Source organism: Dermacentor silvarum, chromosome 5 (assembly GCF_013339745.2).
Source record: "Dermacentor silvarum isolate Dsil-2018 chromosome 5, BIME_Dsil_1.4, whole genome shotgun sequence".
In the NCBI taxonomy this organism is placed as follows: domain Eukaryota; kingdom Metazoa; phylum Arthropoda; class Arachnida; order Ixodida; family Ixodidae; genus Dermacentor; species Dermacentor silvarum.
The window spans coordinates 79,181,692-79,209,521 of NC_051158.1; the positions used below are offsets into that span (position 1 = coordinate 79,181,692).

The 27,830-nt window shown below is 47.7% G+C and overlaps 1 long non-coding RNA gene across 1 annotated transcript in view; it reads left to right on the top strand.

The window, feature by feature from the left end:
- The first annotated feature begins 1,735 nt into the window (after positions 1-1,735).
- The window catches only part of LOC125945862 (uncharacterized), a 63,414-nt gene continuing 37,319 nt past the window's right edge, over positions 1,736-27,830 (top strand). The window contains exons 1-2 of the long non-coding RNA XR_007467167.1: positions 1,736-1,954; positions 12,334-12,434. This is a non-coding gene — a long non-coding RNA (uncharacterized LOC125945862). The remainder of the gene's footprint in view (positions 1,955-12,333; positions 12,435-27,830) is intronic.

A 27,830-nucleotide genomic window follows, 5' to 3' on the forward strand; every position in this document is an offset into this window, starting at 1 on the left:
GGAAGTTGCTCGACAGCTTTCATTTTTTACCGACCACGCAAGTGCCTACGCCTGGGCTGACTCCAACCATCCGACAGGTGATACAGGAGCAGGTCACCGAGGCTTTGCCGTCTGCCTTTCAGCCGACTGGTGTCACCGCGCCGCTTTCATTTGTGGTGCCGTCTGCTGCTCCTCCGACTCCTGTTGCCGCGCCTCTGACGTATGCGGATGCCGTCATGAAGCCACGTCCTCAACCAGTACTGACCCCTCAACCACCAATTCGACCACCAGCGACGGTGCTTTTCGGGGCGCAGCCACAGTACGCAAATCCTTGGCGCACTGCAGACAACCGCCCGATCTGCTATGCTTGCGGAATTCCGGGTCATGTTGCGCGATTCTGTCGCCGACACTTCGCGGCGACCACGAGTACGCCGAGATATCCAGACTACTCCTTCCGACCTCCCTATCGCACGCAGCCTGAACGAGAGCCTGAAACATGCGCCCGTGATCACCAGCCCACTTCCGATGCCCAACATTTTGCTGCTCGTCGGTCCCCCTCACCGCGCCGCCGTTCTCTTTCGCCTATGCGTCGCTGGTACAATACTGGTAAGGCGGAATACTTTTTATTTATTTATTTATTTATTTATTTATTTATTTATTTATTTATTTATTTATTTATTTATTTATTTATTTATTTACAATTTGGCCAGCAACACAACCCTCGATCACTGATGTGTGTCGCTAGCCAAAATGTTTGAGCCTTAGTATTTAGATTTTTTTTAAAAGCGCAAACTCATAAATTGTATGAGCTATACAAGTCGTACCTTTTTTCAACCACAGACCGCTGGCTTTGCGACATCGGCGGGACTTTTCTGAAATGCTTTGAAGTAACAATAGTTTTTGAAAGAAGCCGCGGAATAGGTTTTACTGCAAAGCTATGGCCCACCCATTGTCAAAAAGTAAGCAGACGAACTTTTCATGAAATTTTACTGCAATAAGAATACAGTCCAAGCATCCAACAATAAGTGAGCTAAATGCGACACTTTGCTTCCTAATTCATTTTATATTTTGATTTGCTGCTTTAGATAAGGCACTTCAATTTAACATCTTTTTATTGTGAGACAGGCAAATCTGCAAACCTGGTAATTATACATTTCATGTCTCGTACGATAAATGGAGTAATGGAAAGTAACTGCGTCTATTTGCAAGAAAGTTATAATGCATTACTACGCCATTTGAAGTTCGCGTACTGAGAGTTTAATCAAAACATGTTTGAGAAGCTCTATACGCTTTGGCATATTATCATCGCCAAGAAGAGGCCGAATCATGAAAGATAATTTCATTATTTGACACGGGTAAATATTAGTACTATACAGTGAGAAACTTCTTTTTTTCCTGACATATTCCGCGGAGCCGCACACGCTGCTTCTGAAGATCTCGGAGCAAGTAAATGTGACGTAAAAACCAATGCCGTCACTGTGGTTAATACCATCACTAGAGATGACATTTTATTCGTGACAAAAAATACTAGTTTCTACGTAGATGCCCTACTGGGAGGCACACATCCCGAGACATTGACTTTTCAATACCTTAAGGTTTTTCCAAGTGTAGAACACAAAGACCATACGTACTACTGACAAAAAAATATGAATACGTGCTAGCAGTGACTTTATAAATTCTTTGCTAAAGATCTTTTGCATATATCTGAAGCTTCGGAAGAATAGCAGCGAATATGTCTGCCGGTATTATCGCCTCTTCCAACCACCCAAAGAACAAAAACAATTTTCAAGAATGGTTAATTCGACATTAGTATTCATACGGGATGAGAATGCGAGGCAAATGACTTATCTCGTCATTTTCGTCAGTGTGAGCGTCAGGATAGCAGTTTAGATATATACCCTGCGACAAAGTACATGATACTATACAAGAAGCATCGGAGGGAACTGTTTCGGCGGGGCTGAGCTGCAATTTTTCTGTGAGCATCCACGAGTACTTCTATCCTCTTTGTATTTGAAGTTCAGGCGATTTTACACCCACCGAACTCTGAATATCAGAACATTTGCTCTCGCATAGTCATACTATGTTTTAACTATATTGCGTCAGCACTATCCTGTAATTGTATAACTGAGTTGGGTGGATTTTATGACCTAATGGTAGCTACATTATCCGTCGTTCAAACTTCTCATGCTGGATGTAGTTTTTCAATGTTTCTCTACGGTGTACCTCGCAGGACTAGCATTCGTCATTGTTTGTTTGAGCCACTGCTAAATTACGGTTATTGTACTCTCTGGCATGACGTGTTCTTCTACCTTTAATAGAACCGAGTGTTTTATGGGGGGCATATAAGGGGATGGACGTACTCTTCTCGTGTGTAAAACGAAATTGCTTATGATGCAGTAACATATCAGAGTGTAGGAAGTTATATCTACGAAAACATAAAAGCTGTTAAAAATATAACCGAAAATGAAATTCATTCAAGTAGGCCTGAATGAGTTGAGCGAATCGGGTCGTCTGTTAGCGTTTGCTACAAAATTAATGCTACCTGTTCGCTGACAAATAGGGATGTGCATTAGTTAAAAGAAGAAACTAAGAAAAGCCTTGTTTGCCTATGGAAGATAATTTTCCACTTGGGAAGTGTGAGTCCATTCTGCCCGTGAGAAAAACGGGTGCTATGCAAGTTTGTTCGGCTTCTCCATTGATGAAACACACGTCGCTAATCAGATTGTATCAGGCCACTATTTGCCGGAGCCGAATGTAAATATTATCGTCAGTGTAACTAAATAAGTTTGTGTGGTTAACAACTTAACGAAGTGTAAAACACTTGTTGTGAAATCATCGTCCTGAAGTGGAACAATGGAAGTAACTGTGCGATGTGCTATTTTTCAAATTAACTTTGTAATGGGAGGCTGAATACATTTCGCTGTGCTAAAGCTGGGCAAAGCGGCTTCGAGGCCGATGATATTGCGAGCTGAATCTGCACGCCGACCATGGGATGACGACGCTGTGGGGCGATGGTGGTACGATGACTGCAGTGTGATGACTACGGCATGACTAGCATGGCACAACGACGCTGGAGTGACAGTGATGCATGACGATGAAGGCGTGACGACCATGTTATGTGACGTCACCGGAGAGTCAATGATGGTATGAAGATGATGCTGGGGCGAATATGGTACGCCGACCAGAGGATAACGACGATGGTGTGAAGACCACGGCGGGACGGTAAAGCGACGCCGATGCTAGAATTATGCAGACGGTATGACGACGACATCATATCAAAGAAAGTATGAAGAGGGGAATGACTAAGCTGGAATGACGATGGCGTGATGAAAAAAAATCACCGCCGAAGCACTCCGTACAGATAGTTAACCAGCAAAGCTGAAACGTGCAGCCCCTGTGTTTATGACTGGGTTAATCCCAACGGTTCATTAAATTATTTCGCAATTAGTGGTTACGTCTTGATGCTTGCTAATGAGGATAAACACAGGTGCGACTGCGATGGAGAGAACGACGTTACTGACGGTATGCCCGCAGTCCACCGTTGTCGCTTGCGTTTGATCTCGCGAGTTTGCTCGGCGGCTTGTTTAGCAGCATTCTCCCGCCATTGCCGCTTGCGATTCTTCGAAGTGAAATTGCTCCAAAATTAAATCTGTCCGTTACGTAAGACGTTGAATGGTTCATGCCCCCATAAGCAACAGTTCATAGCCCCGTAAACGCGGCCTCCCCATTACTGCGACAGAAGCTAAGTGAAATTCTACGCTGGAATGATGAGCGGCATCGGGGCCACCTGGGCAAGAAGACGACGACGACGAACGCGGGAGCAGTGGTACGAGCGCGTGCCCAGCATGAGCACGAGCACAATCCGAGGGGCGCCAACGAGCCAGCTGCTGAAGGCGAGGAAGCTCGAGCGAATGCTGATGGTGATAGTTTTCTGTGCACAGGCGACGGACAGACGCTGTTTCATTTCGCCTAGCCATACAAGTCTTCGGTTTAAAAGGCACGACGGTACTGGAAAGACGACCAGAGAATCGACACAAAAGTATGATGGTCATGGAACGACAATGACAGCATGACAGCAACAATGTGATGACGATGCGATGCGATGACGGCCACGGGTTGACGACAGTGAAGTGACAAGATTGACGATGGACGGCTCAAATACGGCAGCGATATGAGGTGAGTATAACAACACAGTGGCAGCGACAGAGGGACAACGGAGGAAAAATGACGATGACAAGACAGCGAAGGAATGATCAATATGGCATAATTAAAGGCGATGAAGTGACGATGACAGCGTGAAAACGACCCCTCTTGTAGCTGAAACTCACGTCTGCGCTCCCGCCCATCTCTTGCAAGCGCGGGTTTCCACAATTCATGTTACATTTGATGCTTTTTACCACAATATCTAGCATGGACCAATTGGGCTGCCCTAATGCACGTATATAACGTTTGTCCGCGCTACGTCTGGTTTCATGGAGCCGCCCTAAATCGCACTATATCATTTGTTTGTTTGCACTGAACCTGCTACTGGCCAATCGGGGTGCTTTAATTTGCAATGTGCCGGGTGTTTCGTTGAACTATGTCCGGTATTAGTTAATTATGCCAGCTTTTTCCACACTATATCGGGCGTTCGTTTACAGTATGTCGCCTGCGGCAAGCCACCTCAGTTCACATTATGTCATTTGTTGGTATGCACAATGTCGGGTACCGGTTATCCGGGCCACATTAATTTGCACTACATGCATTGTTTATTTGCACTAGGTCCGGTAGCGGCCAATCATCAAAGCGTGTGACCAGGAGTCACCAGGGATGACAATAGTACCACTACTACGGCGTGCTGACAACATTGTTTTCAGAAGATGATCCACGCATTGGTCAAGAGCTAATCGGCAAGACAGCAGCCAGCAGCGAACAGCACCAGCCATCAGTAGCAGGAAAGTGAAAGCATGAGGCGAAAACAAGATTTGCTTTCAAAACTCACAGGATGGTTAGTACCGTCGATGGAACGGCGTAGGTGGTCGGACGACGAAGGCATGAGGTCTATGGGATGATGATGAGAGTATGACTAAAATGGCGTTACGGTTGCTGCTGATGACAATATGACGACGATGGCGGGACGTCGACTGTAGGATGCGAATCACGTCACGACAATGGCATGAAAATGCCCGACCTTGGCGTGACGAAAATGGCACATACCCTGTGGCTCGGATCCGGGCGCAAGCATTCTGACACTGATGCGCTCTCTCGATCGCCCGTGCAATCCGTCGAAGGCGCACCTTCTCGTGGTCGCATTTTACCTGGATGCTCTCACCATCACAGACATGTCTTCGGAACAGCGCAAGGACCTGTGGACCGCATCCCTCTTGAAAGTTCTCTGAGCCTCTTCACCCGCTAGCCAACCGCGTGCCCTTCGTCGCCAAGCCATGCATTTCGCAATACGCGATGCACTTTTATACTGCCGCAATTACCAGGCGGACGGACGTAAATGGCTGCTAGTCATACCCAAGTACTTGCGAATCGATGTGAGTGCTTACATCCATGCTAATCCGCAACATGCCCATGCTGGTGGGCTGAAAGCGTATCAGCGGCTCCGCCATCGAAGAGCCGCGGACCACGAGTTGAGGGAGTGCGATGTTCAGGCCAAACGTCAGTAAAGAGCCGCCGACTCCGAGTTGCGGGGGCGCGATGTTGAGGTCAAACGTCTGCTTCGCATTGCGATCCAGGAACCCGACAACGGTGGTGCACACCTCGGCAACGCTAACGCCAACTTTCCCGGTGCGACGGCCAGGTTTCAACGCGTGTTTCTCAACCAGAAATTTGGAGCCAGCTGCAGTGCGTGTGACCGGTTGTGGTTCGAGCACAACGTCGTATTGATCAGTGCAATTCGTTCGGAGGAACACCGAAGAAACGCATGACAAGCTTCGCTTACCCCCATTTCCTCGACAGGGAAATGCTACTAGTTTTCCCATGTTCCGTATTCATAACAAGCAACCTAGGGGGGTCAAAATAAATCCGCAACCGCCACGGCCCCCTCCTTTCCCCCAGCTACAGTATCCCATATAGAGGTTTTTTTTACCTTAACTTTGACTAATCATTAAATATATGCAAATGCTACGGAGCTGGGCAGAACCAAGGTAATGTTGTTCGCCGTCGCTTGCAGATGCACAGATCTATTTTGCATTCCTCCTAATTAGATAATTAGTCTTGATAATTAATCAACTTCTCAAATGTTATATTTACATGAAAAGTGTCAATGAGAAAATTAAAATGAGCTTGAAAGAAGCCCGCGAATAGACGCAAAATTGCCGCGCGACTACTCGCTCGAGGCAATATGCGTGTATTTGCGAGAATCTTTCCCGCTCAGGAAAACACTTTTACGCAGCACGTATTGAGCAAGAGAAAGCTGTATCAGGCGTTTTTCGTGTTGCTCTGCAATTTTGTAATTGCCACTTTTAATATAATTATAATATTTGATAAGTTGCATAGTAATAAGGAATTATTATCTAATTAGGCTGAATGCAAAAATAATCAGGGTATCTCCAAGCGACGGCAAATAAGCTTACCTTCGTTCTGTTCCACTAGGCTTTGGGAGGCAAAATTTCGTATTTAGGTCATTTATTGTTGCATGCTCGTACTACAGTTTTATTGCAGTAAAATGCCTTGAAAGTTTGTCCGCCTATATTCGGACAAGCGTGGTCCATGACTTTGAAGTAAATACTTTACAGTGACTGATTACTGAAAATATTGCTACGCGAGAGACATTCATCCTGGGGCAGACGACGAAGAAGACGGTTCTCTCTGGTGCTGGTGGCTGTCCACCATCTTGGCTACTGTGTCTCTCTCATACTGTAAATACAGTGTAAATAGTCCCGCCTTGTGCCGTTTTACGTAACATCTTTTTGGTGGAGGTGCTGGGTAGTTCCCTGTTTCGATCACGGAGCTTCGCAACGGCCGCCTCATCACGCTTGCGACCATGTCAGTCGGTGCAGGCACATCGTCTTCACCCCCTGCCCCTCCCGTCGCTCCGACCTACATCGTTCTGCCTCCTGCTCGTGATCCTGGCGTATTTTCCGGCCAGGATGGGGTTGACGTCGACAAATGGCTCAACCTTTACGAACGGATCAGCGCCGGCTACAGGTGGGACCCGACCCTTATGCTCGCCAACGTGCTTTTTTACCTCGATGGCCCACCGCGGGTGTGGTTCGAGACGCACGAGGCGGAAATTACCAGCTGGGACTCTTTCAAAGAGAAGATCCGTGACCTTTTCGGTGACAGGACTGGTCGGCAGCTTGCTGCGCGGAATGAACTTGCAACTCGTGCACAAACATCCTCCGAGTCATACGTCTCGTACATTCAGGACGTTATTGTTCTTTGCCGCCAGGTTGACGAGCACATGTCTGAGCCCGAGAGGGTTTCTCATGTGCTCAAAGGTATCGCCGACGATGCTTTTAACCTGCTCGTTTATACCAACGTTGATACCGTCGACACAATCATCAAAGAGTGCCGGCGGTTTGAACACGCGAAGAGCCGCCGTATTACCCAGAAATTCACCCGGCTGCCCAATACGGCTGCAACTTCATCGTGTGATGCCGTTCGCCAGTCGCCCACCTGTGACCACGTTACTCGCATTGTTCGTCGCGAGATTGAAGCCGCCTGTCCTGCACCGATTCAACCCCCCGTGTTTACAACCCACGCCAGTGACCCATCGCAGCCATCGGTGTCCCTCATCCAAGCTGTCGTCAGGCAGGAGTTTGCTAATCTTGGCCTTCCATCAGCGTGCCCACTGACTCGTCCTGACGCTCGGCCTTATTCCTCTGGACCCACTCGACGCTCCTACACCTCTCCCGGCTCCTTCCGCAATCCTGCGGAATGGAGAACGCCCGACGATCAGCCCATCTGCTTCTCCTGCCATCAGGCCGGGCACATTGCTCGTTATTGCCGTCGCCGTTGGACCTACGTATCTCGCCAGACCTCCATGTACCCTACTCCTTTCAGACGTCCAGCCGCTGGTTCCCCTACTTACTACTCGTCGTCCTCCCACGAGCCTCTTCCATCTGATGCCACTGCTCCTGTTCGCCGCTTCTCCCGCTCCCCGTCGCCGCAACGCCGCCAATCCCGCTCGCCGCAGCCTCGTCGCTTTTCCTCGCCGTCCTTCTCTGGACGATCGCCGCAGGAAAACTAGATAGTGCAGCTTATGGAGGTGAAGCTGCAATGCCATCGTCCCCTGCAAATCCTCTACTGACGCTCCCCACTCACCATAGCCTTCTTGAAGTCAAAGTCGACAATGTTCCTGTGACCGCTCTCATCGACACTGGCGCACACTTGTCTATTATGAGCGCCTCTTTACGCCGCCGCCTGCAGAAGATTATGACGCCGTCTACGACACAGACAATACGTGCTGCCGATGGTGGTGCTGTTCAAGTGATCGGAATGTGCACCGCCCGTGTCAGCATTGCCGGTCGTCACACTGTTGTCCTTTTTGCCGTCCTTGCTCACTGCCCCCATGACCTTATCCTTGGCCTTGACTTCCTTTCGGCACACTCGGCCTTAATTGATTGTTCTTCTGAAACGCTCTGCCTCGATCTTCCTCTTGTATCAGATGCCTGCGATACGCCCGTCAGCCGCTTAAGCCCCACCGATTTTGTTCGCCTACCACCGCGAGCCGTCACGTACGTGTGTTTGTCATCGACCCCTCCCGTTCCTGACGGCGACTATATCGTCTCTCCGATTACAGACGTCCGCCTGACGCGCAATGTTACTGTGCCACATACCATCGCCACATTAGTTGATAACTGTGTGTTTCTCCCGCTACTAAACTTTGGTCTGACCCCCCAAGTGTTGCCCCACAAGATGTCGCTTGCCCACCTCACCGCGATAACAGAATATGACGTCGAGGTTGTCGCCATAACTGCACCTGCGGAAGCTGCAGTTTCCCCGTCACCAAGTTCCGACGACAGCATTTTTCGCAACATGATTGGATCAGACCTTTCGCCTGACCAGGCCCACGCTCTTTGCCGGGTTTTGGCCTCATACAGCGACATTTTCGACATTCGTGATCGACCCGTGAGCCAGACTAAGATTGTCGCCCACAGTATCAACACTGGCGACTCTTTGCCCATTCGCCGTCGACCTTACCGTGTGTCCGCATCAGAGCGCGAAGTGATTCAAAAAGAAGTGGCTAAAATGCTTGCGAAGGACATCATCGAACCATCTTCTAGTCCTTGGGCCTCTCCCGTCGTATTAGTAAAGAAGAAAGACGGTTCCTGGCGTTTCTGCATTGATTATCGGCACCTCAACAAAATCACCAAGAAGGACGTGTACCCTCTTCCACGTATTGACGACGCCCTCGACTGCCTCCATGGTGCCACCTTCTTTTCATCCCTGGACCTTCGATCTGGCTACTGGCAAATCGCTGTAGACGACCTGGATCGCGAGAAGACCGCCTTCGTGACCCCTGACGGCCTTTACCAATTCAAGGTCATGCCTTTCGGTCTCTGCAACGCACCAGCCACGTTTGAGAGAATGATGGACACACGGCTTCAAGGATTTAAATGGTCGACGTGTTTATGTTACCTGGACGACGTGATAATTTTCTCCCCCACTTTCGCAACACACCTTGAGCGGCTTTCGACCATTCTAGCAATCTTCCGACGAGCTGGCCTCCAGCTAAATTCCTCGAAGTGCCACTTCGCCCTTCGTCAAATTACTGTCCTCGGCCACCTCGTTGACGCTTCCGGTGTCCGACCGGACCCAGCAAAGATAAGCGCTGTCACGAACTTCCCCGTTCCACGGTCTGGCCATGACGTCCGTAGCTTCGTGGGGCTTTGTTCCTACTTTCGCCGTTTTGTGAAAAACTTTGCGGCGCTCGCACGTCCATTCACTGATCTTCTCAAGCAAGACGTCCCGTTTTGTTGGGGTCCTCTACAAGCTGACGCCTTCTCTGAGCTCATCGCCGCCCTAACGACACCACCTATTCTTGCCCATTTTGACCCAGCTGTTCCCACGGAAGTGCGCACAGATGCTAGTGGTCACGGCATCGGTGCAGTTTTAGTCCAAAACCAACAAGGCGTTGACCGTGTTATTGCGTACGCAAGTCGTCTCCTATCGAAATCTGAACGCAATTACTCTATTACGGAACGGGAATGTCTTGCCCTTGTCTGGGCGGTTTCGAAATTCCGTCCTTACTTGTATGGCCGCCCTTTCCGTGTTGTCACCGATCATCACGCTCTCTGTTGGCTTTCTTCACTGAAGGACCCTACTGGACGACTTGGACGTTGGGCGCTGCGCCTTCAGGAGTACTCTTACTCAGTTACCTACAAGTCTGGCCGCCTCCATTTGGACGCGGACTGCTTGTCCCGCTACCCTGTTGACCAACCAGAGGGACCGGACATCGAACCTAACCCCTGCGTTATGTCTATGTCTCAGTTTCTCCAGATTGGTGACGAACAACGCCGTGATGATGCTTTGCGATCGCTCATTGATCGGCTGGAATCCGCACCTAACGACGCCTCACTGCGCATGTTCGCCCTCGTGAATGGCACACTTTACCGTCGTAACGTCCAATCAGATGGCCCTGAGCTGCTTCTCGTTGTGCCTAAACAGCTGCGTTCAACGGTACTGCGTGAGCTTCACGACGAACCAACTGCTGGTCACCTTGGTGTGTCCCGCACGTACGACCGTGTCCGGCGCCGCTTCTTTTGGCGCGGTCTCGCCCGGTCTGTTCGACGTTACGTGACCTCCTGCGACAAATGCCAACGTCGGAAACGTCCTGCCGCACCCTCGGCTGGACTGCTTCAGCCGCTCTCCATCCCGACCGAACCATTCTTCCGGGTTGGTTTGGACCTTCTCGGTCCTTTTCCTGAGTCACGATCCGGCAACAAGTGGGTCGCCGTTGCTATCGATCATGCGACCAGGTATGCAATCACTCGAGCGCTCCCCACCAGCACTGCTACTGACGTTGCCGATTTCTTGCTCCACGATGTTATTCTGCACCATGGCGCCCCTAGCCAATTGCTCACAGATCGAGGCCGCGCATTTTTATCACGAGTAATCGACGATATCTTGCGCTCCTCCTCAACGCAGCACAAGTTGACCACTGCCTACCATCCCCAAACAAATGGCCTCACCGAGAGACTAAATCGCACCCTCACGGACATGCTCTCAATGTATGTTTCATCTGACCACCGTGACTGGGACCTGGCGTTACCTTACGTGACTTTCGCGTACAATTCCTCGCGTCACGATACCGCCGGTTATTCACCCTTTTATATGCTCTTTGGCCGTGAACCAACGTTACCGATGGACACCCTACTACCGGCTGCTGCCGCGCCGCCTAGCGAATATGCACGTGATGCCATCGCTCGTGCCGATCACGCTCGTCAGATCGCCCGCTCTAGGCTGTTGGCCTCGCAAGCGACCCAGAAGCGCTTCTATGACAGCCGGCATCGCGACGTTCGCTTCTCACCCGGTGCCTTAGTTCTCCTGTGGTGTCCATTCCGCCGTGTTGGCTTATCCGAAAAGTTGCTATCTCGATACACGGGTCCTTACCGAATCGTCCGCCAGGTCACGGACGTCACCTACGAGATTGTTCCCGTCTCTCCGACTTTACCGCCGGCGATCGCTCCCTGTGACATAGTTCACGTTAGCAGACTGAAAGCCTACCGCCTTCCTCCTAACGACAATGTGTGAAGTGCGCCGGGACGGCGCTTGCACCGCCGGGGGTAATGCTACGCGAGAGACATTCATCCTGGGGCAGACGACGAAGAAGACGGTTCTCTCTGGTGCTGGTGGCTGTCCACCATCTTGGCTACTGTGTCTCTCTCATACTGTAAATACAGTGTAAATAGTCCCGCCTTGTGCCGTTTTACGTAACAATATTATTACTTATAAACATTTCAAAAAGTCGCGTCGATGTTTCCAAGCCAGCGGTCTGGGGTTGTTTTATAAAAACAAGCATGACTTATAAACCTGCCTCCTATATTAATCTCCGTAGAAATTTTCTAAATATTTGGAGAGGTCGTAGAACTTCATTCGCAGTTCCAGACCGTTCGTAATTATATAGGCATCTATAAACTTCCACTGATCCCTGTTACAAATATAGATGTATAGGAACATATCCTGTGCGTGCGTGATCATGCTATATTAGTTATACGTTGGCAAAAGCTTTCGCCGGTGGAGAATAAACGAAGAACGACACCAATACTTAATTATGAAGCATGGGTTATCATTTTTCTTCTAAGACTACGACGTCAGAAAACTTTTCATTTGCTTGTACTAATAAAGATGATTCTTTTTAATAGAACATTAAATCAAACCACCACATTTTTCACAATTCCTGAATGTACCCTCTTTCAGTTTACCGAGTACACGTCCGATCCTAATTACCGTGATGATATCTTCGGTTCTGGTTATGTTTTTAATATTTGTAACATTGTCGGAAATCGACGTCACAAAAAGTAAGTCATGTCTTTATATACAATTCTTATACTGTTCAATGTTTTTCAAAGCCATAGCTGGCGGTTTTTCTCTCCCCTAGTGAAAGTGACCAATGAATTGCGCCAATTGCGCGATAATTACAGCAAGAACATGACAATTTCGAAGACGGTACGATTGCACACGGTGCTTCAAAACACTTTCTGCGACAAGGAGGGGTGCGAGGATCGTGTACTTTCTTAACTTTATATGTAAATCAGTGCTATGAGAGGAAACACCTGCACCAACGTCAAAAGCACTATATCGCACAAGAAAACGAGTGCTCAATGAGTATTCCCTGTTGTCATCCATGCGTCTGTGGCCTCAGTAGTAGACATTTTGCCTTGCAGGGGGACTGAGGATCACCTCTCACCATCGGAATCGTCATTTAACTAAAATAGAAATTATAAGGACACTCCTGGCGAACTTTCGGCGTCGTCGGTCGCCATCGTGGTCGCGATGAAGTTCCGTATAAAGCACAAGTGAGGTAAGATCTGCGACGTCCGACTAGCAGCATCCAGCAGCCCCATGCGATATATGCTGCGAGTAGAAGGGTAAGCATGAGAGGTTGAGCGGAGAGAGAAGGTGGCTTGAAGCGCACCGTGTTACTGCTCGCCCATTATGTGACCTCACGTCATCAAGCGCGTGCTAGGAAAGGACTGCGCGCGTCTCCTCCTCAAGCCCAACCATCGCTGCGCATGGGTTTTTGTGCGGCTTATCAGATAGGTTGTCCGCGTGCCGCATTTTTTAGATAATCTGGGGCGGGTGCCAAGGCTAAATGAGAGCTGTCTTCCGTTGCGCCAAGTAGTGGAGCTCACATAACCTCAACTTTCGATCACGCGGTGGAGCGAGTGTCAGTATACGAAGCTGTCGCTACCCTCTGCTGCCACTGTTCATCACACAAGTGGTGTTAGAGCGAGTGCTCACGGTTATCCAGTAAGTACTGCTCATGTTTGCCTCTGCGCGCATGAAATCATGCTTTGTAATTTATTTAGTAAGCAATTAATTACTACAATTTTCACGCACGATAAAATTACTGGTCTTACTCGTGTATTCATGAGATAAGCAGCGCGAAAAATGACTTGATGCGAAATAAACAATAATAATGCGAATAATGTAGCGCTTCAAGAAAGTTTTGCTTTACGTAAAACCCCGAATGGGCTTTGTATCTGCATTATTTTAGCCGAAGCTTTATATACCTACCTCCACAGGATCTGGCGCGGTTCCCTCGGCCGAATTTCGCCAAGTTTGCTCAGTGGTGCGGCTCGGCTCTTCATGTGGGAAGGGCGGGTATATATATGGGTGAAACAGGAGGAGCGGTTTCAGTGAAGACCCCTGAAAAGTAGCAGTGTTCGCGGCAATACCTTGTGTAGTAGTCTCAGCATTGCAAGTGGCTATGATGTTTACGAGTTTACACGTCTCGTTTTTGCCTTGTGAAGATCTGAGATCATCTTTAAGGCAAGCTGTCACTTTAGGCGAGCAGCGCAATGAAAGACGAAGGCAGCCGATAGAAAGGCAGCACTCTACTGGTGTTTCGTGCTTTCGTATGAAGTCTTTTTTTTTTTTTTGCGTTGCTCACGTCATGAATACACGAGCCAGATTGTTTTTTTGTTTTTTTTTACCGAAAATATATTCATCAAACCGAAGAGCTTATTTCTATGTGAAATGCAGGATGAAGGTCTCCGCCAGCGTTCTCCAATTACTCCTTCCTTATAGCTAGCTGATTCCTACTTGCTCTTGCAAATTTCCTAATTTTATCACCCCACATAATTTTCTACCGTCCTCGACTGCGCTTCCCTTTCCTTCCCGACCATTCTGTAAATCTAAGGGTCCACCGGTTATCTACCATGTGCACAACAAGGCCTGCCCAGCTCAATTTTTTGCCTTAATGCCAACTAGAATATCGGTTACCCCCGCTTCATCTCTGATCCACACCGTTTTCTTCCTGTTTCTTAACGTTAGGACAACCATTTTTGTTTCTATCCCTTTTTTCGCGGCCCTAATTTTTGCTCGAGTTCTTTGTTAACCTCCATATAAGCGCCATATAAATTGCCGTAAATATTCGTTTACTAATCAAATCACCAAGCAGGGTGTGACGCGCGCATAGGCAAGGATGATCATATCTTACTGGATGAACGCGAGAACTCGCTATAACACCACTTGTGCAATGAAGAGCCACCGTAGCGGGGAGCAAAAGCTGCGTACTGCAGCTCGCTCCACCGCGTCACTGAAACTTGACATTACGCGACCTCCAATACAACGCGAACGGGAAGACAGCGCTCATAGACGGCTCGCACTAAGCCTTGGCAGCCGCCGCAGATTACTTCGAAAATACAGCACGTGGACCACCAATTCGCTCAGCCGCACAAAAGCCTGTGCGCAGCCATGAACGGGCTAGAGGAGCGCGCGCTTTTCCTAGCGCGCGCTTAATCCCATGAGCTCAAATACATAGCGCACGGGAAGTGGGTGCGCTTCAAGTCACCTTCTCTCTCTGTTCCCAATATGAAGCTTACCCTAGCAGTCGCAGCATGCAGCAAGTGGGGTGCTGGAAGTAGTGAGTGCGACATCACAGATCTTATCAGACTTGGGCTTTATATGGAGCTTCATGGCGCCCACAATGAAATTGGATGAACAAACAGCTGGCCGCAGGTGAGACAAGAAGCGACGTCGTCGCATTATGCGTGCGATGCTCCTACTAAATGAGCTGCCATGGCGCCGTTTCCGCATCCACTTTCTGGGGCATTCACTTTTCGTAGACATTAGCACCGACATTCGTCGGCTAAATTTTTCGCAAAGGGTAATATTCTCAGCGTTGCTCGTTCTAACCACAAAAAAAAAAATCTTCTGACTAGTATTATCCTCCTCAAGCCATGTAATGTTTTTCAAATGCAAACAGATGGTTAAATACCAGCAAAAATTGCAGGAACTGCTCCATATTTTCAGGTTGTAGTTTTCATCTCGTGCTAAATCTAGAAACGTATACATTTACATCTCTTTTATCATTTGAAGAACCTGAAAGCATCCTTTTCAGCTTCACTCCAGATGTCAGCTTCAACATGCGAAATTGAGTGAATATGTCTCCTTTATATTACCGGCCTCTTTCCGCGGACACTGCTCTAGGAGCCTGGGCTGGGAAACGATGAGAATTCGTTACTAGAATCGAAAGCGGTTCTAGATACTTTCAGTTATGCCTATATGGACGAGTGGCTGTAATTTGATGTGACCTCTGCCATTGATTGCTATGAGGTGTGCGATTTGTGCGATGTGCGATGCATGCAGATGGCTGATGTTCCACAGGATTTTATAGAGTGACATGTAGACATAAAGAGTTCTGTGTATAGTTAGTGCGAATGTAAATATGTAGCCTATGCCTTTTTATGCGCGTCTCACAGACACTGATCAAGGTGTAGTGATTACACAGCAGGTGCTTACTACAAGCTATTTTTTCATCACTCATCATCCTGCAGTGTCCCGTTTTCCCTCAACCCCTAGCTCAGCAGAGACAAGCTCCTCGGACCAATATTGTTGCTTTTCTTCTCAATAAATTATCTTTTTTTTAACCTGAGCACCAAAACGTGTTATAGCTAAGCCACATACGAGGGGCGTTCATAAAGTTCGTATTATAAGTGTGACAGATTTAGAAAAGGCGTGCACAATATGCATCAAATGAGTGTGCGCCTGTCTACTTTTAACGTAATATAAAACTAATGTTCTATATAATACGGGTGCGAATCCCACGTGCGGATTCAGGAGGAGCCTACCTGGGCGGATCGAGTCAAGCCACAGACAACGACACCGAAAAAGGTAACGCAGGTAGCATTGCCAGAGCAATAGGAGGACCTGAAGGTCGCTTTTCTCTTACAAGAAAATGCTCGTCTAAAGGCGGAAATACAGCAAATGAGGGCCGACTTCGAAGCTTTTCGAAAGGCAAACTCCCAACAAAATGTTAGTGTTCAGAAACCTTCCACCCAGGAGCAAGGGTCACAGGCTAACAAGACCAAACGCAAGGCCCCTCCTCAGGACGAGTCGGATTTTATGGACACCGAATCTAGTCATGAAATTCTTGAGAATATCCAGAAGTCAATGAAGCATATTATGAAGAGTATTAGCATGCTCAACCTGAGAATGGGGGTGGTCGAAACAAAACTAGCGATCGTGGGTGCACCAAACGCCACGAACCAGGGTTCAGTAGAGACCATGTCGGGCACGGATGGTAGTAGCGCCCCTAGGGAGCTCCTAATGTAATATAGGCACCATGGCGGGGAATACTAATGAATTGGTAGTTTGGCAGTGGAATTGCGCCAGTTTCTAAAGGTGCAAGGCTCCACTACAACAGTATATTAAATCACAGGCGGTCAAACCGCACGTATAATTATTACAGGAAACTTTGTGTGAATCTCCGTCCTTGGCGGGCTATCGAGCCGTTGCGGGGCGGGATGAAAACAAACGAGGGATAGCTACACTAGTGAGTAAGAAATGCTCTTTCTAGGAGCATAGAATGCAACTAGGCAGATCCAGGGTTGAAGCATTTCTAGTATAAATCATTCCTAATAGCTGGCTTAAGCAGAGCGTCTACATACTCAATGTATACAGCCCACCATCACAGCAGAGACAGACTTTTCACTCCATCTTAGCTAAAGCATCTTCTTTAGCTAGAGGTTCCCCGTTAATCATGGCTGGAGATATTAATGCACCCCACACTGTATGGGGTTATACAAGGCAAACCACGAAAGGAATTGCTCTCGTTCGAGCGGCGGACAATTGCGCCCTGGAATTAATCACGGACCCACGGTTCCCCACAAGAATGGGGACGTCCGCAGCGCGGGATACGACACCGGACTTGACATTCGTTAAGAACGTAACCGAGGTGGCGTGGCAAAATCTTCAGGAGAGCTTGGGTAGTGATCACTTCGTCATAACCATCTCTGTCAAGGTCAAAGCCGCGCCTCCCAGGGAGTTTCGAGTCACCGATTGGGATGTTTTCTGTAAAATCATAAAAGAAGACACCGAAGAATACAGTAGCCTAAGTGATTTATTTGAAAGACTAAAGAAAGATTCCGAGCAGGCTACTAAGGTGGTCAGCACGGAGGTTGAGGTCTCCAGAATGGATTCGCATTTGGCGCATCTTCTGGAGGCCAAAAGCTCCATTCAGGCACGTTGGAAAACAAAGAGACTCAACCGCAGACTCCGGAAGAAAATAGCGGAACTCAATAGAGAGATTGAAGAGTACTGCGCAGAACTAGCTAAGCAACAATGGAGTGAGATTTGCTCGGCGGTGTATGGGCGAATGCGCACGGGAGGAAAGTGGAACCTCCTTAAACATTTGCTTGACGACTCGCAAGCAAAAAGTAACCAAAGGCTTGCAATTGATAGGATAGTGCGGAAGCACAAAGAGAAGGGAGGTTCAGAGACGGCCCTCATCATGGAGCTGGCTAATCGATATCTCCCGATGGGTCCAGCTGGTGATCGGGACTATCCCAGCTACCGGGGGGAAGAGGTGGGGGAGCTGGACGTCCCCTTTACAGAGGCTGACATCAGAGAGGTATTACATAACCTTAATGGCCGCTCGGCCCCCGGGGCCGGATGGTATTTCCAACCGCCTCCTTCGCAACCTGGATGATAAGTCTATCACGACATTGACGGAAGAAATCAACAGGGTATGGGAATCGGCCACGGTTCCTGAGTCCTGGAAGACTGCTTCGGTGGTCTTCATACCTAAGCCAGGGAAACCTCTAGCTCCGGAAAACGTGCGCCCGATCTCGCTCACCTCTTGTGCGGGTAAGGTTGCAGAACACGCTATTTACAATAGGGTTTCAAAGTATATCGAGTACCGGGAAATATTTCCCTACAATATGGTAGGCTTCAGACCCGCACTCTCCACACAAGATGTGATGCTTCTCATCAAACGCCAAATTATCGACCGCAGGACTAGAGATATTAGAGGAATACTCGCCCTGGATCTGGCTAAAGCATTTGACAACATCTCACATAGATTCATACTTGAGGCGGTCTCGGAGCTAAATTTGGGACGGAGATTCCACACATATGTTAGATCCTTTCTTAAGGATAGAGTTGCTAACTTGCTACCATCAAAATTTCGCTAATTAAATCTGATGAGTTTGAGTTGGGGGCAAGAGGGACCCCGCAAGGAGCAGTAATCTCCCCTCTCTTATTTAATATTGCCATGACGGGACTCTCGGAGCGCCTATCCTCCGTGCAAAACATTGGTCATGCTTTATACGCAGACGACATTACAATTTGGTGTCCTGGTGGATCAGACGCGGACGTTGAACAGGCGCTACAAGAAGCACTAAATGTAACGGAAGAATTGTTAACTGAAACAGGGCTCAGCCTCTCACCTACCAAGTCTGAGTTATTGCTTTACAGGCCGTTGAGACAGGGCGTTAGGGGTTTGGTTCCGATGGAACTGATACCTATTGCCTTACACACGAAGGATGGTCAGGCTATTCCTCGAGTCAACGCGATCAGGATACTGGGGCTGTTACTGGACGCCAGAGGCTGTAATGCAAAGACAATTGCCCACATCACCTCCAAAACGGACAGTATGCTCCGGCTCATCTCTAGAGTCTCGAATAGAAAAAGGGGACTCGGAGAGGACAATCTTCTCAGGATATATCACGCGTTCTTGATGAGTCACATCATTTATGTGGCATCTGCACTAAATTGGACTAAGACCGAAAGGAACAAAATAGACACGCTCATGCGCAAGAGCATTAAAAGAGTACTGGGATTACCAGTCACCACTAGTACAGAGAACCTTATGCGGCATGCATAATACCGTCTCGGAGGTGATAGAGGCCCAAAGAACAGCACAAATTGTCAGGCTATCTACATCCAAACCGGAAGATGTTTATTAGACTCAGTCAACTTAGCTCCAAGCTTAATCAACGACCATGAGGAATCACTCTCGGAAGCAATCCGGGCATCATTCGCTGTTAGTCCTTTTCCTAGGAATGTTCACCTACAGTATAACGTTGGGCGACGCAAGGCTCGCGCCCGGGCTATTTTAAAAACAGTCGCAGATAGCCCAAGCTTGGCAGCATTCGTAGATGCGGCCCAATATGGACAGACCAGCAACTTTGTTTCCGCAGTAGTTGATACGAACGGTACACTCATCAACGCGGCTTCTGTCCGTCATATCTCCATCGATGTAGCAGAACAGATAGCCATAGCTTTGGCAATGAGGGACCCTGTGCGTCCCAATATATACACAGACTCTCGTGCGGCCATACGTGCCTTTGCATCGGGTTCCATGTCCCGAGAGGCTGCGGCCATCCTCAGAAATAGGGTGGTTACTGGTTTTCATTCCATTACGTGGTTTCCAGCCCACATGGGTCCGAATATTTTTTATAAATATCCCAGACCCCAATGAGCTTGCTCATAACCGTGCGCGAGATCTTACCCGCCGCGGCGGTATGGAAGCTTTTGGGGGGCCGGACGAAATTAAGCACAGCGACCCATTACTTACATTCCACGAAATAGTTTCTCACTACCAGTTAGAGCGGAGGAGTTTTCCACTACCTCATCCAAAGCTTAGCAGGTCTCAATCGTCGACTTTTAGAATGCTCCAAACGGGGTCCTTTCCTTCGAGGGGCTTTCTAAGTCGCATCGCCTCAAATATAGAACCGCACTGTCCAGATTGTGGTGTGCATTTCTGTACATTGGCTCACATGCTCTGGCAATGCCCTGCCTTACGTAACACAGCGTTAAACAAAGAAGCGGACTGGGACAATGCCCTTAAAAGCAGCGTGCTCTCAGTCCAACTCCAGGCTGTCCAGAGGGCCTGCGAAAGGACGGAGGACCACGGTCTTCCTGCCCCTACGTGGACGCGGCCAGCGACAACTACGGACTTCCCACGGGGGGTCTACACGTAATTCCTCAGGACCAAATAAAGTTCATGTCTGTCTGTCTGTCTGTCTGTCTGTCTGTCTGTCTGTCTGTCTGTCTGTCTGTCTCTGTCTGTCTGTCTGTCTGTCTGTCTGTCTGTCTGTCTGTCTGTCTGTCTGTCTGTCTGTCTGTCTGTCTGTCTGTCTGTCTGTCTGTCTGTCTGTCTGTCTGTCTCTCTGTATAATACGGCGCAACACCACTGGGGGCCAAAACAAAAATGGCAGCACATATCGGGAAAGTCGAAGCACGTGCAGTGATCCGCTTTCTGTATTTGACGGGACAAGATGCCAAGACGATTCACGACGAGCTGGTGGCTGTGTACGGGGAAAATTCCCCATCCTATGACACTGTTGTCAAATCGCGCAGACAATTTCAGTGCGGTTAAAGAAGCCTGGACAACGCAAAACAAAGTGCGCGCCCTTCGCTCGATGGTGAACCACAAATTGCTGCGCAAGTGGAGGCTCTCGTGCTCGCTGACCAGCGGATAAGTGTTGTAGAATTAGTAGGACAGGTTAACGGAAGTGCAGTCTCTGTGCACAACATATTTCGCTACAACCTGCATATGACGAAAGTTGGCGCGCGCTCGGCGCCGCGTTTTCTCACGCCAGTGCGGGAAGAAGCAGCCGCAAAAATGTTGAAGCATTGCGAGAGCGACCCTGATGACTCTTTTGAACGCCTGATAACCATAGATGAATGTTGGGTGCCCAATTATGACCCTGAAAACTTCAAAGCAAACAATGGAAGCAGGGAAACTCACCCGGGGCAAGAAAAAGGCCAAGGTTGTGCCGTCTTCAGGCGAGGTCATGCTGAGCGTCTTATGGGACTGCCGTGGTGCTCTTCCCAAAGATTGTGCCAGCAAAGGCCAAACTATTAGAGCAAAGTACTATTGCGAGCTTCTCACCAAATTGCGAGGTGCTATCAAGGAGAAGCGTAGAGGAAAGCCCATGAAAGGCGCCAGTCTGCTCCATGACAATGCACCGCGGCTCACTCAGCACATGTGACAGCGACGCATTTAGCCTCCTTAGGCTACGAAATTTTGCCTCATCCGCCATATTCACCTGACCTCGCACAAGTGACTTCTTGCTCTTCCCTCGCATGAAGAGCACATTCCGCGGGAAACATTTTCGGGACGACGAAGTCATCGCTCAAGTCGAGCTCTTCCTGAACTCTCAAAAGGAAGAGTTCTACACCACTGGACTGCGGCCGCTCATGTATCGTTGCTAGAAGTGCGTGACTGCGAGGAGATAATGTAGAGAAGGAATAAACTTCAAAGAAAATTTTGTTTCTTTGTCACTGTTTTTTAATGATAATAATACAAACATTATGAACGCCCCTCATAGATATGTTGATTTGCTTGACGTCTGCAACAACTTCTTTAGAAACACTAAACCATCTGCCCTTTACTTCTTTCATCATTTGTTTATTTTTCATTCATACTCTAAAAACATGAACAGGTGGAAATGTTGACAATGAATGCAAACCGCAGCGCTACCCAAAACGTGGTACTCAATATGGTGAGTAAAATTTTGTGTTCCACTTTAAGTTTTTTTTTTTATTGTAGCAGCGTTGATACTAGTCTTCTAGTGCATTATGACAACCCGTGTTACGTTCTCTGTCACATCAACAAATTTTAAAAGAGCTCATCTTTCACTCTTTTCATGAAAGCATGGCTTTCTAGCCATGCTTTCGCAACCGCCATGCAAACGTCAGTGATTAGGTTTGAGTAGTCTCCATGTCTGACCACATACCTTGGGAAGTTTTGTGCAGTGTAGAGAGGACGGGAAGACTGCCTCGCACCAATGGCTCGGGCGTCTTACACGTAATTTTTTGTTATCTAAAAAATACAGAAAGTGCAGCACCTTCAGACATTTACCAAAAGCGTAAGTTTTCCGATTGGCCACTCTTTTGCACAGTCAATTTGTGTGATAAAAAAACCTTAAAGGCGAAGAAAACAGGTGGACGGTGGCTTAGTATCATCGTTGTGGCAGCCGTTTTTTTTTTTTTGTATGTTCAATATGCTGTGATCAAAAACTCATAGATATGTGTGAAAAACTATTAACAGGAAACAGCAGTACTGAAGCAGGAAAGAAACAGGCATATTGTCTTCATTCGTTTGTCAGCTAAACTACAACTTTGCAACTTTAATTCAGGCATTGCACAATATTGCGTCAAACAAGAAGTTTGACCACAGATGAGCAAAATATCTTGCTGGTGGCGAGCCCAATATTCAACGTCATTTACATTTTTATTGTACCGACTACAAGTTGTGAAGAAAAACATTTTAGAGGATTGAGCATTTTGAGCCAATTTTACCATATGGTAGCGGATTTTTAACTAATTTGTGATTTTTAGGAATTGTGGTTAGTGGCACATCTCGTTAAACAAATTTATATTTAAACTGCAAGCGTGAGTAGCTTATCCAAAACTAAACCTCGCTATGCCTCACCTTGTGCAAGAATCCACGTCACAGAGAGCGAATGGACGAGCATCACGCCTGTAGTGAAAATATCAACGACGGAGATCTTTTGGTTTTCAGTGTGGTATATTCACACAAGGTAGATCTCCTGATGCTATATAGACCGCGCATCATAGATGCCAAAGCGAGGACCACAAGTATTCCTAGAGAGAAAAAACCTAATTGAGTATGGCATAATGTCTGTGTGCCTTAGAAATGTCCACTGCACAATCTTTCAATAAATATAGTGCATCTACAGTTAACAAAACAGTGATTTGTGGTCTCGGCCCGTAGACAGAGTCAACAGTTTGTTGACCAAGGCACGAAGCAGCTCCTCTAGCTTACTCAGGTTTTAAAAACGAAATGTTTCGGAGTGCAACTTTACGAAGAATGTTTTCAGTCCAGGATGTAAGCAGCTTTTTAGGGATCGCCTAAATACACCCTCATATGACGGACTTAAATAAGATGCACCATTAAATGGACCTGGCAAAAATAAGTCCCCTAGTGCACCATAAATGATTTTACGCACTGCAGTGAAAATATATTCTAGGGTCAGCCTAGCTTTTGAGAGAAAATATTATGTAGCAACCTCCAAGTGAAAGTCGCTAAAAGCTTGTGGAACATCTATGATAGCTGTTGATATTTCTCCATTAGGAAGATAATGGACTAATCGAACCTGCAACATTTCACGCAAGAACTGATGGCCACTGTCTCGAAAGAAAATGCGCACAAAAGTACTCTCACGAAAAGTTGGGCTATTCCTTGGCGACCACTTGCAAGCAAGAAGAGATTACCACGCCATGTCAATTCATAACGCGACCTATGATTAAATGTTTCAGAAGAGCCATACAATTCCTGAATACGGAGGAATGCACAGTGCAGTACTCGCCGCACATATTGGAGACGGGCAACAAGAACACATTGCAGACTTCAGCACGACTGATTAAGGACCGATTATGCTGCTGTCATGAAACCACTTTACGTTTTCTCTGTTCAATTTCTCCCGACTAACGCGAATAGCAATACATTTTCAGTTTAATTTATCATGTACTCATGCAAAATAATTGCTTGATAGCACAGTGGCTAGCACTTTCTGCTCCCAAACAGATATTTCTTCCCTGACAGGGGTGCAAATCATGGAGGAGGCCATTCTGGAATTTGTTCCTTGTTTTCTTCACGCTATTGCAATATTTAATCTCAAAAAACGAAGTGGCCTAGCGACGAAAACAATCGTCGTTGCGTGTCGTCGACATTGACAGTGGTCGTCGTTAGCGTAACAAAACAGACGGATGGACCAACGCGGGGGACGCACAAGGCAAACCAAATTTTGAGCACTTCACTTCGGTCGCTGTAAACTAGATATTTGTGTATTCAAACAGGGCACTGTGGGTTGTGAGCAACGCAGAAGTGCTTGGGCTCGAAATTTGTTTCAAACATGTGTTGTACCTTCAGTGCACCGATATCCTGAAAGGTTTTGCACGTCGCGCTTTCGATGATGATCGAGGTCAATCGGAATCAGTCTTGAACAAAGGCGCCTGTGTGATACGGTATATGTAAAGAACGTGTTTGATATGCAGGCTTAATAAAACGCGTAAAACGCCCATAGCGCAATCAAACGTCCAACCGCCGGGAAAGCGACAGCGCATGTCTTGAGGCAATAAATGTCCAAGTGAGGTTCAAGCGCCATTTCTTTATATTGAGGGAACTAGCCAATGAGAAGTTTCTATAACCACACTATTGTGAATGATTACTGGATTATTATTTTTCTTAGATGTGCATTAGAAGTCAAGCATTAATGCAGGCAAAAATGAATTCGTTGGTTAAAAACACAATATTGTGAGACGTCGACCGATTCGATGCCTTTATTTCCGAGCAGTCCTCCGAGTCAGAGACGAAGCACCGCACGACACAAAAGATGATGACGAGTCGTATGTACAGATGACGACGACGATATGCACAAATAGCGCTCACACAAGATGATGAGTCGTTTGTACAGATGACGACGACGATATGCGCAAAATGCGCTCACAATATATATTTTACATATGTGCGCAACAGGTGAAAAAAAGTCGCAGTATTGTTATAAAGGCGAAGCGTCAATTGCGATAGCAAATTTTCTAGTAAAGTATCCGGGGTAAGGATAGTACTTTTATTGGCTGCATAAAATTGGACATATTCGCTTACTAACTGAATTAACAACCATGGTGTCAACGCGCACCAGCAAACAAGAACAGATAACACTCCATGACCACAGACAAGCACTGTCGAAACACTCTCGTGAGCAAGCGCGGCAGGAGCAGCGACCGAAGGTTCGTGCGGTCCATCGCTTCAATGGAAAGTGAACGGCGAAATCGCAGCTCATACAAAGGTCAGAGCCGTGTCGAGGTCGCTTTCAAGATGCGGTGATCGCGACAGCCCTCTGCCGCGCAAAGTACATGTACGCAGTCTCTGGCAGAGTAGACGCCGCGCCTCCTCTCTCCCGCGTTGCCTTCCCGCTTTCCTCCTTTCGCGTGGGAGATTGAGTCGCCAGTTCCCCTTGCGCCCGGTCGCAATAAAGTAGTAGTGATTTTGAAGAAAATGACGCTTATTTCTGCTCCCCAAAACGGAGCACGGTGCAGCCTCAGGGGAAGGGGAAAAAGGAGATAAAGATGTTGAAAGGAAGGGAAGAGAAGGGTCGCATGATACGCATTTAGTGCAGCAGCTAAACGTCGCCTCCTGACCCTCCCTCCCATCCCTCCATGACCTTTCGCGCGACGGGAGACATCGCATTTGCTATCCACCGTGCGTTCGCTCTCATTGATGCACTCGTCCCTCGCGCGCTTTTACTCGCACGTCCAGCATACGGCGTGCGGCGACTATTTTATTCCCGTTGGACTTTATATGGAACCTAACGGCGACGATGATTACTGCGACGGCAGGAATGCGCTTGGAGTGTCCATAAGATTGCTCTCGCAATAAAATTGGAAGGTTCTGTGAGGGACGCAACCTTAGTAAAAAGCTTCAAAAAGATTACACACGTAACTTATATTACAGCTATTACGGGTATTACGGTATAATTTTGCAATTGCATTCGTACCCTATTCATAGTGGGCCCCTTTGCTTTGCAGAGGGTGTTTGGCGACTGCGGCAAAAAAATTATCCTCCCACTGCATTCGCCATAGACGGCCCTGCGCCGCTCAAGCCCGCCGCACTCGTAGATTGTTGGGGCACTTGCGCTTCCCTCAGTCACTTGTGTTTGCCCTCCCTATGGACACGGGCATGTTCCGCCGTGGTAAAAGGGTCGGACGTCCCTCTGTCTCGCTGCGCAAGTCGCCTCACGCCATATCTGAACCACTCGTGCCGACCGCAGGGGGGTTATAGACCAGCAAGTATGAACTTTAAGAAGCAAATTGCACACTTTTGGGCCTTAGAATTTCCTATGGGCACCTGTCTCAGTTTTATAAATCATATCTACTATGACATAGTGAGCTTCCTCAAACGCGCATAGTCCCCACTCGGGGTGAACAACGTAGGGACAAGATATACACATTTGCACTCTGAGCGGAAGGCCAAATTGATCCCGTATTTTATCATGCGGGGCGGGACATTAGTGAGATCTGCGCACACGACACACGAAAGATAGAAGAACGGGTTATTTGCTCTACATAACGATTTCAATGTAAGGTGCCTGGGTACTGCGGTTGCGAAGATACATGCCTTAAAAGGCATGTTTTCGTTATATGCACTTTTAGCAAGCGATTCGCCCTGACCAATTTTGTGGATGTTGGGCACAAAAAAAAAATACGAGAATAATCTACGATGCCAATACAAATATTCGTATAGCTGAAAGGCGTCGTATGTGAGGTGTGTAACTACAAAAGTGCTCCTCTTTCTCACTTCCCTCTACGCACGCTTCGGCTTGTCGCGGCGCCATCGTGATGTCCGCGCACGCAAAGTGGCCTATATTGGCCGATACACATTCACCAAAGTTGGTGTCAAAGCTGTTCATTCAAGAGAGGCCTATTCCATGTGGCACATACCCAGTGGCACATGTCCAGTGGCTATAGCAGCTCATACCCAGTGCCACTTACCTAAATGGCGTCAAAAAAGTTATTTGAAGAAATGCACATAATTGTTCGTACGAACCCACGTGAATGACCTACATTTTAGACTTGACTACGTTCGGGATCAATCCACATTAGGAGTCTGCATTATCTCCGGAAACAGCTATTGTCATTGGTGCAATAGGTAAATAGGCGGAAAGAAACACGAATTCCACTATTCTAAGAATGCTTTGCGCATTTACTATGCAGAAAGAATACAGTACTGCTCACAGGATCTATATCGACCAACATATAATAAGAACGCAAAATGTAACTCAAGTGTGTCATTCGACAATAGTGCATAGCGCCTTGTGAGCGGATGGCAATAATGATAGTGTTGCGTGAGCAAGGAGTGCAGCGATGTACAGTCAACGAGTGGCATGGTGGCATGCGCTTGGAAGGATTCTAACAAGTTCAGAAATTTTTGGTCACGTGTCTGCGTTTGGCATCCTCGCAAGGCTTGCTTGTTAGGCGCATTCAGGCTTTTCTTTGGCCTGTGAGTAAGGCGCTGCTGAGGCCCGCAGGTCAAGCCTCCGGGTGAGAACCAGGCAAACTCCTGTATCAGCAATCCGATCTGGAGCTGATCCAGGAGTTTGCCTGGTTCTCACCAGCAGTGAGGGCAGGCTCACGTCAGTTCGGTCGAGGTCCATGCGCTCGAGCCTGATGGCTGGCAGGATCAAACCTCGGCAGCTGTCCCCGAGATTATTCAGGACATGCTCACGAAGTGTGCATCACGAAGTGACGTATTTGTAGTAAGCGTTTCGTGAATGTACTTTTTGTGGGATTCTTAAAAAGGTGTTCAAAGTCATCATCATCGACTGACGAAAAGCCAAAAAAGAAAATGAAAATTGGCGCATGGTGAGAGTTCGTCGAATTCAAATTCAACACAAGGCTCAAGAGAACAGGAAGGCGAAGTGAGATATGTTCCTGAATTC